The following is an 11,073-nucleotide window of genomic DNA, read 5'->3' on the forward strand; positions in this document are numbered from 1 at the left end:
ATAATATCACTATATGAAACACCATGACCAAAGAATGATGGACCAAAAACCTTCAAGAACTTTCAGTAAGCTGCTTTTCCAAATAAAGAAACATAAATGTATAAATATACTTTCTAATCATTGCCAGATTTGGATTAACAAAGGACTTTAACAGGTTGACCTAATAAAGTGGCCGATGTGTGTATATTCTGACTTCAGCTGAACGGCATCTGCCCATGAAATCTCATCAGTATTTTGATCTATCTTGGAATCACAGCGATGTCCAGTAATCATTTCTACAGGATTGTAAATATTTCAAAGTCTCCCCATCCTCTTAATGGCCATTGTTTAGAAGGAGATAGGAGGAGAAGCAAGGAGAGGAGACCTTGGGTTGGTTATATATTCATGACAGAGTCTCACGCTAATCCACATACACTCCAGCTCCATCCCTTGTGTGTGCCCTGCCCTTAAGAAGACAAACAATAGATATCCTTCACTCTCCTCCAGATCACCTCTTTCAACACATTATCCTTCATCTGCTCTTTCCTGATCTTTTTCATGTACTTGTGTATTTACTTTCATGTAAAACAGAAAGCCTTATTGCTAAGTAGAAAGTGTTTACCAAACTGCCCACCTTATGCAAAACAGAAAAAAAAAACACCCACAATTCTCTATCTGTTTGTATAAGAGGGATTTTTAGTTAAGCCCAATTTAACAGTCAGTGAGTTTAAGCAAAGGTGCTCCACACTTTCTATTCTGCAGCATAAACACTCAATATATGCTAAGCCTCATTCTCTGGGTGTGCATAATGCTGCCTGGCTCTCACCGGGTTCCTGTGGACCCGCACACTTGGCCCCATCCACCTCAGTCCTTCTGCCAATAGCTGCCAAGCCCAATCAATATGTCAATTCACATTGCAAATGTTGGGTCTTGACTTTGCAGGGTAATGTCTGCTTGTCTCTGCAATTTTGCTCTGTGAGATTTAAAAGAAGAAGAAGAGAAAAAAAAAAACAATTCCTCCACTCTCCCATGGACACTGCTGAAAGCCGTGAGCATCTTAAGAATTCAACATTGTTTTCTGACCTCGGATATGACAAGGACCTTTTCTGTGAGCACAAAAAAAATATTTTCAGAGATTTTAAACCCTAGCAACCACAAAGAAGAAAATGGAAGCACCAGCACAACCCAGTCTTTGGCATTAGCCATGTTCTCTGCCGTTCTCAAGTCCTGCTGAGGATGGTTTGTTTCAAATGGAGACCTCAGCTGTGGGGACCAGAGAAGTGCATCCAGGTTTTATCCCAAGGCCTCGATTATATCTAAGCAAAGGGGTTGAGGGAAGTGGCAGGGGGAATGCCGGGAAGAAGACCTGAAGATCTCCTCTAAGAGCCCAGAGACCCCCCCAAGCTCTCAGAGAGATCAGTTCGACTCCAAAAACTCCATCTACACTTAATACCGTCTCCCAGGGACACGCATCCACACATGCACATACGAATGTAAGCACTCAAACACACATGGTTCTGAATTATTCATCCGCAGACTGGGTGCACATTGTACATAATCACATCAGCTGCAGGAACACTCTATTCTCACTGGTGGAACTTGTTCTGAGAAGACGAACTAAATGAAAGACGATTTTTTTTTTTTATTTAAACAGCATTCTGCGTTATGCACTGGTTCTTCTTTTGGCTCTGAGCCCGATCACTTGCCCAAAAGCACATGTTGTAAAATGGAGCTTTTTGCAAAACATACGAAGCTTCTCTGAGTTGAGTTTTTGCCCAGTAGAAAATGTTTGACTGAGTCACCAAAATTGGAACATTCTGAAACCTCCACGGCCCTACCTTAATGTTTGAATATGCATGAGATTTTAGATTAGCACTCTCTGTTTCACTGCCGCCTCATCAGCTGTCATATTCTGGGAGCGCATCTGAAAATAAACACAAGCAAAAATGAGAAAAACAATGAAGCCCCCTCACATTTCATATTTTATTTAGATGTCATTTTCTATCATCAAGCACAAGGAGCTGAAAAGCTCATTTGATCTGTCTTCTGAAAAGTTTCCACCAGGGAGAGACCAAACAGTCCTGTCAGACACCAGAGTGCCTGAAACCCGTCATGGCTGCCGTCTCTCAGGAGATTGTTGCAGCCGTCCTCGCCGCCTGGTTCAGGTTTGATCCTTGCTTCGGCCTCAACAGCTTCTTTAGATAATCAGTGATCAGTACCTACAGAAGGTGATTTATGAATTATTACATTCTCTCGAGTGAGAAATAAATAATGCTGTAGTCTGTGGGGATTTACCATTAGGCAATACCAGGCAGCTGCCTAGGGCCCTAAGTTCCTAAAGGCCCCATAAAACTCTGTTTCCATGTATGGTTAATACAACTATTCCTTATTTCTGCACATTAATTATGTTTTTATAAAAGTCGTTTGGCTAAAATGCCATCAGACGCTGATAATATTAAGGGTGTCTCAGCCCCCCCCATCCACACTGAACAACACTGTAAATTCCAGTAAAAACCACACGGACATATCTTAAATTTTGCATGAAATTATTCTAAAGAAAGGTGGACAGAAAACCACTGCTGAAAACATGATAGTTAATAGGATTGTAAAGACTGAGATAACTGATCCACCTTTCTTTATGTTTCCGTTTTTATTCTGTTCGCCTCTGAGACGAGGAAACTCATATCTTGAAACAATGTCTTACCTAACATAATCCTGCTCTGGTTACAAACCAGTTGGATTTGTAATGGTTCAGGGACCAGATCTTCTACAACTAGTGAAGTTCCTCCCTCCAGGGAAGGTGTGCTACAGTATTTGGCATCAAGAAGTTAGCAGCAGATGCTTTAAGTACTGATGTCTATGAGGACGGGTCTCCTTGGATTGGACCTCTGAGTTCAGAACGTCACAGAAATCCAAGATTAAACTGCGATTTGAACAACTTCCACTTTATTAACCCAAATGTGTTGTTATGCTCTTCAAACCATCCTTGAACCAGTTTCCCTTTTTCTGCTTTGTGGAAAGGAGAAAATCATATTTTCTTATTATTATTCTTCTTCAACTACGTGTTGGTAAGTAGTTCACTTTGTGTCAAAATAATCTACAAATAAAAGGCATTACTCAGGGATTTGCCTTTTTGGGAGCACCATTTCTGAATCATATATTCCACAAAAAGCAGCTCACATGACCTCTGCTATCAGGTGATCAACCTCTGTAAAGCCTCTTTCCCACTGAAAACAGCAGGTTAACGCGTGTTTATCAAACATAGGTCTAACAATCAGCATTTGGCTCCCTTCCACCGGCCAATAAAGCTGGTCTAACCCCTCGCTGGCAGCTGAATGGCTTCTTTCCCCCCGCCGCTGTCTGTCCGGTGACATCATCATGCTGGGTTAGCGTTGATGATGTCACCAGTGCGAAAGAAATCAGGAAAGTAAACAATGGAGAGTTTCTCTGTATTATCTGTCTGAATCCCTATCACCAGAGCTGCTCCATGTTTATCCAATGGGAACAGAGTTGATTGTTTGTCAGATCAGAAGCATAGGTCTACCCGCTAACGATCCGTGTGTGGCGCGGTGTGTTGACGTCCGTACTTTGCGTTGAATGGTGTCACGTAACTTAGCCGCTCTGTTGTTCCCACAGCATGCCGATCAGAGCTGAGGAGATTTTAACGCGGGTCCCTTGCTAAGTCATTGGACCCGGGTAGACACGCGTCAGTGAGCTGTTCCCACTGCCACTAAAAACCAGTTCCCGGGTTTAAACCAGTTTTCAGCCAGTGGGAAAGGAGCATCAGCACGCTGCCCCATATGCAATGAAATTTAAACTACCGAGGGGTTTTTGACTTTCTACTGTAACTATAACTGTGGTCTTAACAGATTAAATCTTGACAGACAGGCGGACAGACAAAAATACTCAAATTTAAAGACTGTTCTATATTTTGTTTTCTGAAATATCTGTAAATCAGTGGATTTGATTTTGATGGAAAATGGTCCAATTTATCTTTCTAAGAGCCTACTATTCACCTGCTCTACACAGACAGAACAACAAGACCCTGTGAGGTTTTAGATCTATACCATTATTAAAATTACAATACATCATCTTTGTTACTAAATGAGGATATTTTGGGATAATGTATGTCTTACATTTTCATTATGTTTTCGTCAATGATGACGCTCCTTTTTTTTCATGATGATAACGAAAACTTACGAGCTAAAAGTGAATCTTTAATGATGAAAACTTGACTAGTTTTAGATTTAAGTTTTTGTAAACGAGACGAGACTAAATAAAAATGAGCGAGTGGTTGGTCAGACATTTAAAATGCATCATTGTGCTGTAATCTGTTAGACAAGCTAAGCAGTATCAGCTTTGCTGCTGCTGTTTGGTCACGCCCACCACCTGGCGTGCAGCGGTGCAGATTCTGCATGTTCTCAGATGGATCATGGCATCAGCTGCAGGGGAGAAAATAAACCGGAATGATCCGGTACTGCTAGCTGAACTCTGACTTACTCTGATCTTCGAGTTGTGTTTGTGCAGAATGCAGAAATGCATCTTTGCGCGGCTTAGCTCCAAGTCGGCGCTTTACGCTCCGCTCTGATAGTTCTCTCTCAGTAGTACGGCTCTTCCTACTGTCGCTACTTAATAAACTAGATGTGGCTGATCACCCAACGCATAGCCTAAAAAATCCCTTTGTCTACCTATTAAGATTTTATTTCTTCCAGCTTACAAGAGGTGATGCTAAGCATTCTTTAATTTCTACCAAAAATGATATCCAAAGCAAATATTTAATTGAATTCAGTTTATTTTTGAATAAAGATCCAGATGAAAAGGTACATAAATCTTTAAATATTTCTGTCTCATTGTTCTCTTTTCTATCTATTTCCTTCTATTGTCATGGAAACATTTTCTATGTTACCTTTAAATATATAAACATTTTAGTTAGCATATTCATTCAATTTAGGTCTGGGTTGCCATGGCGTTATAAGGCAAATATGTATGTTCTCTCTGTATATTTTTATATCAAAACTCTGTGAATTTAAATCTACTTTGACCCCTAAGCAGCAGGAACTGAGAGCTAAATTCTCAGAAATAAAGCTAAAATTACAAAAGTAGAAAGAAGAATGTTTTTGTTCTTTGTTTTTTGGGAGTAATGCAGTAATGCATGGAAAACCATTCCTTTATTGGACAGTTTGTTAGCTTGTGTGTCTGCTATATTAACCAACATGATGTGTTGAACTAGATCTGCTATTTTCACAGATTTTGTGAGATTATCATCTGAATTTTATAAGTCAAAGTTTTCTGCCCAACAGCAGTGATGAACTATAGGTAGCTATTATAGCATCTAGACTAGAGCTGTCAGTCTGGGAAAGAATCTGGTTCTTTTTCCAAATTATAAAAGTTCACTTTTTCTGCCAACATGAAACTGACTAAAACTTTTATAAGTTTTAGTTACCTAAAACCGACTAATGCTATCACATATCCTAATGAATAAAATGTGACTAAATATAATAATAGTTTTCATTCTGAAGACTAAGACTAAATCTAAGATGGCTGTTAGAAACAATAATGATCACCAGATTGTTGCCAGTTAACATCTTCACTAATATGTTTAGTGTTTTTTTTTATTTAAGCCTGAAACTTTGTGGGATTATATAAAGAAAAATGTGTGACAACCTTTACTTATAAGGCCAACTTTGCAAAACAACTAATAATACATCCATCTGATTTATTAAATTATATTCATATAGGTATATAATATAATTAATCCTAACTATCCCAGTGATCAGAATAAGAGTGAGTCTTGTGTTTTCTTCTAATGTGGAGCTCCTGTAATAAATCTCTATTTGAAAACCGCCATGGAACAAACTGTCAGATCCATCATCTCAACACATCAGATCCAAAGTTCAGCTTCATCATTTCCACGCAAATAAACATAGAAATATACGCCTCTGTAGAGGCGGCTTCACTGTCTTCACCTGTTGTTGTGAAAGATGTCAGAAACATCGCTGTTGTTAATGGCGTCTGGTAAAATGAATGAAAATAACCATCAACAAACCATTGATAGAAGCTGGGAGAGGATGGGAAAGGCTGACAGCAGTGTTGACTCTTATTGACAGTTTGGACAATTTGACAGAAAAATTGCACCACTAAGAGGGATTTTAACAATCGACTGTAGTGGTTGATGATCGGCTATTGAAAGAAAACAAACCAGTAATATCATAATTTCAGATTTGCTGTTTATTAGCTCTAATATATAACGGTATTCATGTTGCCTGACAGCATGGTGGGAATGTCTTAAAATGACGAAGTCATCACTTATCCCGGGCAGTCGTTCACCCATCTGGAATAACCCTGACATTCTGCAAAACAATAATATGATAAACTTTCCGTACTGGAAGAATAAAGGTATAAACTATCTGGATCATTTATTTGAAGGTACGGAGTTTATCACATTTGCTTGATTTAATTTTCAATATGGCATTAACAAAAATAAATTCTTAGAATATGAGCAAATTAAAGCTATAATTAGAAACAATTTTAAGCATATTGATGGAGGTTTAAAAATTCCAACCAATATATCAGAGTTCCTAGAGTTAACCCCCCCCCCCCAAACTACTGTCTAAATTATACAGGACACTGACTAAACTGGATGATCCAATATCTCTTCCTTTTACTAAATGGGAGGAGGATTTATCAGCCAGCTTTGAACAAAACATCTGGGCTCAGATTGTCTAAGAACTTTTAAAATGACTAGAAACCCCAATTTACAATTAATACAATCCAAAATCCTCCACAGAGTGCACTATACAGGTCAAAGATTATTCAAGATGGGGTTTGGTGCAATCTAACATCTGTCCACAGTGCACAGGCAATCAACCTGATAATTATTTTCACGCGTTATGGTTATGCACGCCGGTTCAGAGATTCTGGGTATGTAAGGATCTATCACTGGGCCTGGGTTGTAAAATCCCACTTCCCCCTTCAGTTTGCTTGCTGGGTGACTGTGAGGGAAGCTCTATGGGGGAAAAAATCAGTTTGCATGGCCTTCACTGCATTATGTATCACAAAGAAAACTATAAACTAACTAGTAAGGATAAACTCAGCATTAATCAGTACAGAGATCTGTTGTTGGATCATATTAATCTAGAGACAGCATCTGCATCCCCATCAGACCGATCTCTCTGGGCTCCTTTGGTCGCCTCAATCACTTAGGGTAGTGGGGGGCACGGGGGCTGATTCGGGGCTCCTTGGGTCTTGGGGGGCTCGGGGAATGCTTGGAGTGGGATGCTTGGCGGGTCTGACCGTGGGGTCTATTACCCCCATTGCGGTGGGGCTTGGGACGCCTCTGGGTGTCCGACTGCAGCCGCTTGCGGTGCTCTCAGGGGGTTCCATGGTGGCGGACGTGGGCTACTAGCTGTGCTGCTGCTGGGTGGGTCCGGGGGTCCGGGGTCCCTGGAGTCCCTCGGTGGGGTGCCGGGGGTTCTTCTACTGTGTCGAATGCTGCTTGGGGTCTGGTGTACGCAGGGTCGTTACAAGTGGGTCCCCCGCCCCAATTTTATTTAGCATTTTAGACACTTTCTTCTACAACATTTTCACACATCTATGTAGGGCATTGTCTGGGGCGGTTAAGGGCATTGTGCGTGCATGATGCAGAACCCCCACCCTGGATGAAGTCCCCACCCAAGACGAAGCCCCCACTAGGGGATGGCACAGACCAAACATTTATTGAAATTCTACAGATTAACAATTATTCACTTCTATAAAATCCAACAGGAAGTTTCCTAAAGAGACATTAGAACTAAACATGATCTGTAAAGAAATGTTACCTAATATCTGCTTTTTCTTTTTAACACTAAAGGCTAAATATATATATTTATATATATGTTTGCTTAAACAGTAAGACTGCTCTGTGGCTTTCTTCTTGCAGACATTTGTTTAATAAAATAAACAAAAGGATCTCAGGGTTCTGCCTCTGTTTGGGTTTATTCTTAGTTTCTTTGTGTTCTTGGTCTTTGTAGTTGATTTCTACCAGTGCTGAGTTATTTAGTCCTCCTCTGTTGCCTCCTTGTGCTTGTTTCCTTCCCCCTTAGCTTCCTCCTAGTTGGTCTTGCCCACAGCTGCTCCCAATCTGCTGATCAGCCTGTCATGGTTCAGTTCCCGATATATACACCACCTCTGCAGGCACTCAGTGCTGGTTTGTGCCCTGATGTTTTGTTTGTATTTGTTGTTGTTTTTTTTTTGGTTCATTGTATTTTTGGTGTTTTTTGGAGTTAACCTCAGTTGCCTCATTAAAGACTCACCTCTGCCTCCTGGTCTCTACATTTGGGTCCTCACAAACCTCCAACCAACCGTGACCAAAGAATTCTGTCTCATTATACAATAAATCCAATCTTTATGTTTGTCAAACATGTGACACCCTGATTAAATGTACTCAGGTTTGTGATGGTAATGTGAGAAAATGAAAAGCATTGCGAAGTAAAGGGACTGCATGTGAGACGTATTCTACAGAGGATATCTTACTAGCACTGACGGTTTTTTTCTGAAGATCTTGGAAATTTCTTGGAACTGTCCAAAATGTGAACATTCTGGTTCTCCAAAGCAGCGGTCCCCAACCTCCGGGCCGCGGACCGGTACCGGTCCATCGGTCATTTGGTACCGGGCCGCACAGAAAAAAGTACTGTATATATATATATAATTTATGGACGATCAGAGTCTGAGTAATGTTTTATTTTGAAAAATATAAAAAATTGTGGTATTCTCTCCCAGTTACATCAGTCGGTGAATCTGTGCCTCTTGACACAGGTTAATTCAGTTCAAGACTCATTCTATCTATAACATCCTATCTTTGTGAAGCAGGATTTTCTGTGGTTACAGCGACCAAAGCAAAGGAGCAGACTGGGAAGACTGGACATCAGGAGCACACTTCGTCTGTCATTTTCTCAGATTACACCTAGATGGGACCGGCTTGTTTTATTTTTATGCTGTTTGTATTTGATTTTATGCCAGTCGTATCATTTAACTTGATCGTATTTGATTTATTTTTGAAATGTTCTGGGATTTAGTGTTTGGAGAAAAACATCTTGAGTTTTTCAGAGACTCAGCAACATGATGGGATAGAGATGCTTTTGTGTTTAATCTTTAAAACGTCCAGTTTAAAACATTTCTGTCATTCAAATATTTCTTGGACACTTTTGAATTTTATTTTGTATAAAAATTCTTCATTCACTGAGCCTCTGTTATAACATGACAGGAATGGGGATATTTTCCTGTAAAGCTCTTTCAAATGTAGGCTTTACCAGGCAGGTAACCAAACAGCGTTCCTTTCCTGACAGAGGAGATGTGTTATTTCATCCAATGACATTTGATGTGAAGCGCACCATGTACGCAGGCTTTATTTTTCCACTTTTCCTCTCTCTGTACTGAGCAACACATGGGAAAAAACTATACTAACTTTAATTGCAAGTCCTTTCTGTCTTATCAACCAAGTTTGAATCACAAAAGTAAGTTCATGATGCGCAACACAGGAAGAAAAACGATTTCCTCTGGGCTCCTATCTCTAAAAAGTAATTTTACACTATTTAATCAGAGATGTGTAAAATTGGTTTTCTTACCACTGGATTTCACTCATTGGTCTCAGGTGAAGACAAACTAATTAATCTATAATCCATGACAAGCTGTATTTTATTGAGATGAGGTCTCATATAATGATTCTTTTCCTCTCAGACAATATCCCCCCTTCCGAGTCGAGTGCCATCGGAGAGAAATTGTGCAATTTCAAGAGAAACATGAGCTTCCTGTGCTTTTCTCAAGGACAGTTTGAGATTAGTGCATTTCTTATTAGTTTTTAGAAATTATTCTTTATCAACAGGTCTCTATATCAATACTGTTAATATTAATTCGAGAGCAAAGAGGTTTTTTCTTTTTTACTTGTTGGGAAACTGAAAGTGAACCCAAAACACATGAAAACATTTATGTCATTTAATCTATGAGTTTATAATTATCGTCAAAGCTGCAGCTTTCTTAAAGTTTCTGAAGGTTGAGACGAGGTAACAGTTTAAGTTTGAGCAATAATGTCATAAAGTTCACAGGATTTGATCTAATGTCTGTGGAGAAGATTCTTTCTTAACATAGTTTGCTTCCTTTGTGCCGTTTTGTCTTTAGGATGAACTAGTCTCTGTTTAAGCGTCTGTTTGGTTTGAAATGTTCTGGGATTTTGTGTTTGCAGAAAATCCTCCTGAGTTTTTCAGAGACTCCAACAACATATGGGATGTTTTTGCGTTTAATCTTCTCACCGTTATGTTCTGCTGCATGTCTTTTGGATTTCCTTCCTGATTTGACTGAAACACCCAGTTTATCTGCTATATCCTGATGTGTGTTTTTTAGCCTGGAGATGTCTTGGACTCTGTTCAGTGTTCAGAAGAATTGTGATACAACAACACCATTAGATGAGCAGCACCCAAACACACTCCCCAATGTGACTGTAAAATAAACCAGCAGCCAGCGGAGGGAAGCCAGGACAGGAGTGATGCGATCATAGTTCTGGGTAGGACCACCAGTTAAAAGAAGAGTGTCATGAACCGAGAACAGATGGACCCAGTATTCAAGGAGAGACAGTCAGTAGGAAAGATCAAACGTTTATTAAATAAAACAAAAGCGGAGCTGTGGCTCGCGGACACTGCAGGCAGGGGGACGGGGCACCGCCCAATCTCAGACACTCTAGGGGAGAAACACAGGTAAGTGACCACGATCATCTGATTGAAGATGATGTTCTCAGTGAGTCACTTACCTGGTTTAACAGTCCAGACCAAGAATGTCCCCCAGTGCTGCAGTTCCAGAGGCCATGCAGGAAGCCGATCCTGGTCAGGGATCCAGAACAGACAGGAACAGGCGGAACAGGCAGGATCCGGCAGGAACAGAAACAGGTGGCAGGATCCAGACTTCCAGGCATCCACAGGCTCCCAGGAGGGTTCAGAGTCTGACTGGGACCAGAAGCATGACCAGGTGGTCACGCACAGGAGCAGACAGGATCAGGTGCAGACAGGCAGGCTCAGTGGAAGATGGTAGCCGAGACAAGACGAAGAACCGGAACTTGAGGCCGGACTT

This window comes from Cyprinodon variegatus, unplaced genomic scaffold, assembly GCF_000732505.1.
Source record: "Cyprinodon variegatus isolate N-32 unplaced genomic scaffold, C_variegatus-1.0 Scaffold1192, whole genome shotgun sequence".
Classification (NCBI taxonomy): domain Eukaryota; kingdom Metazoa; phylum Chordata; class Actinopteri; order Cyprinodontiformes; family Cyprinodontidae; genus Cyprinodon; species Cyprinodon variegatus.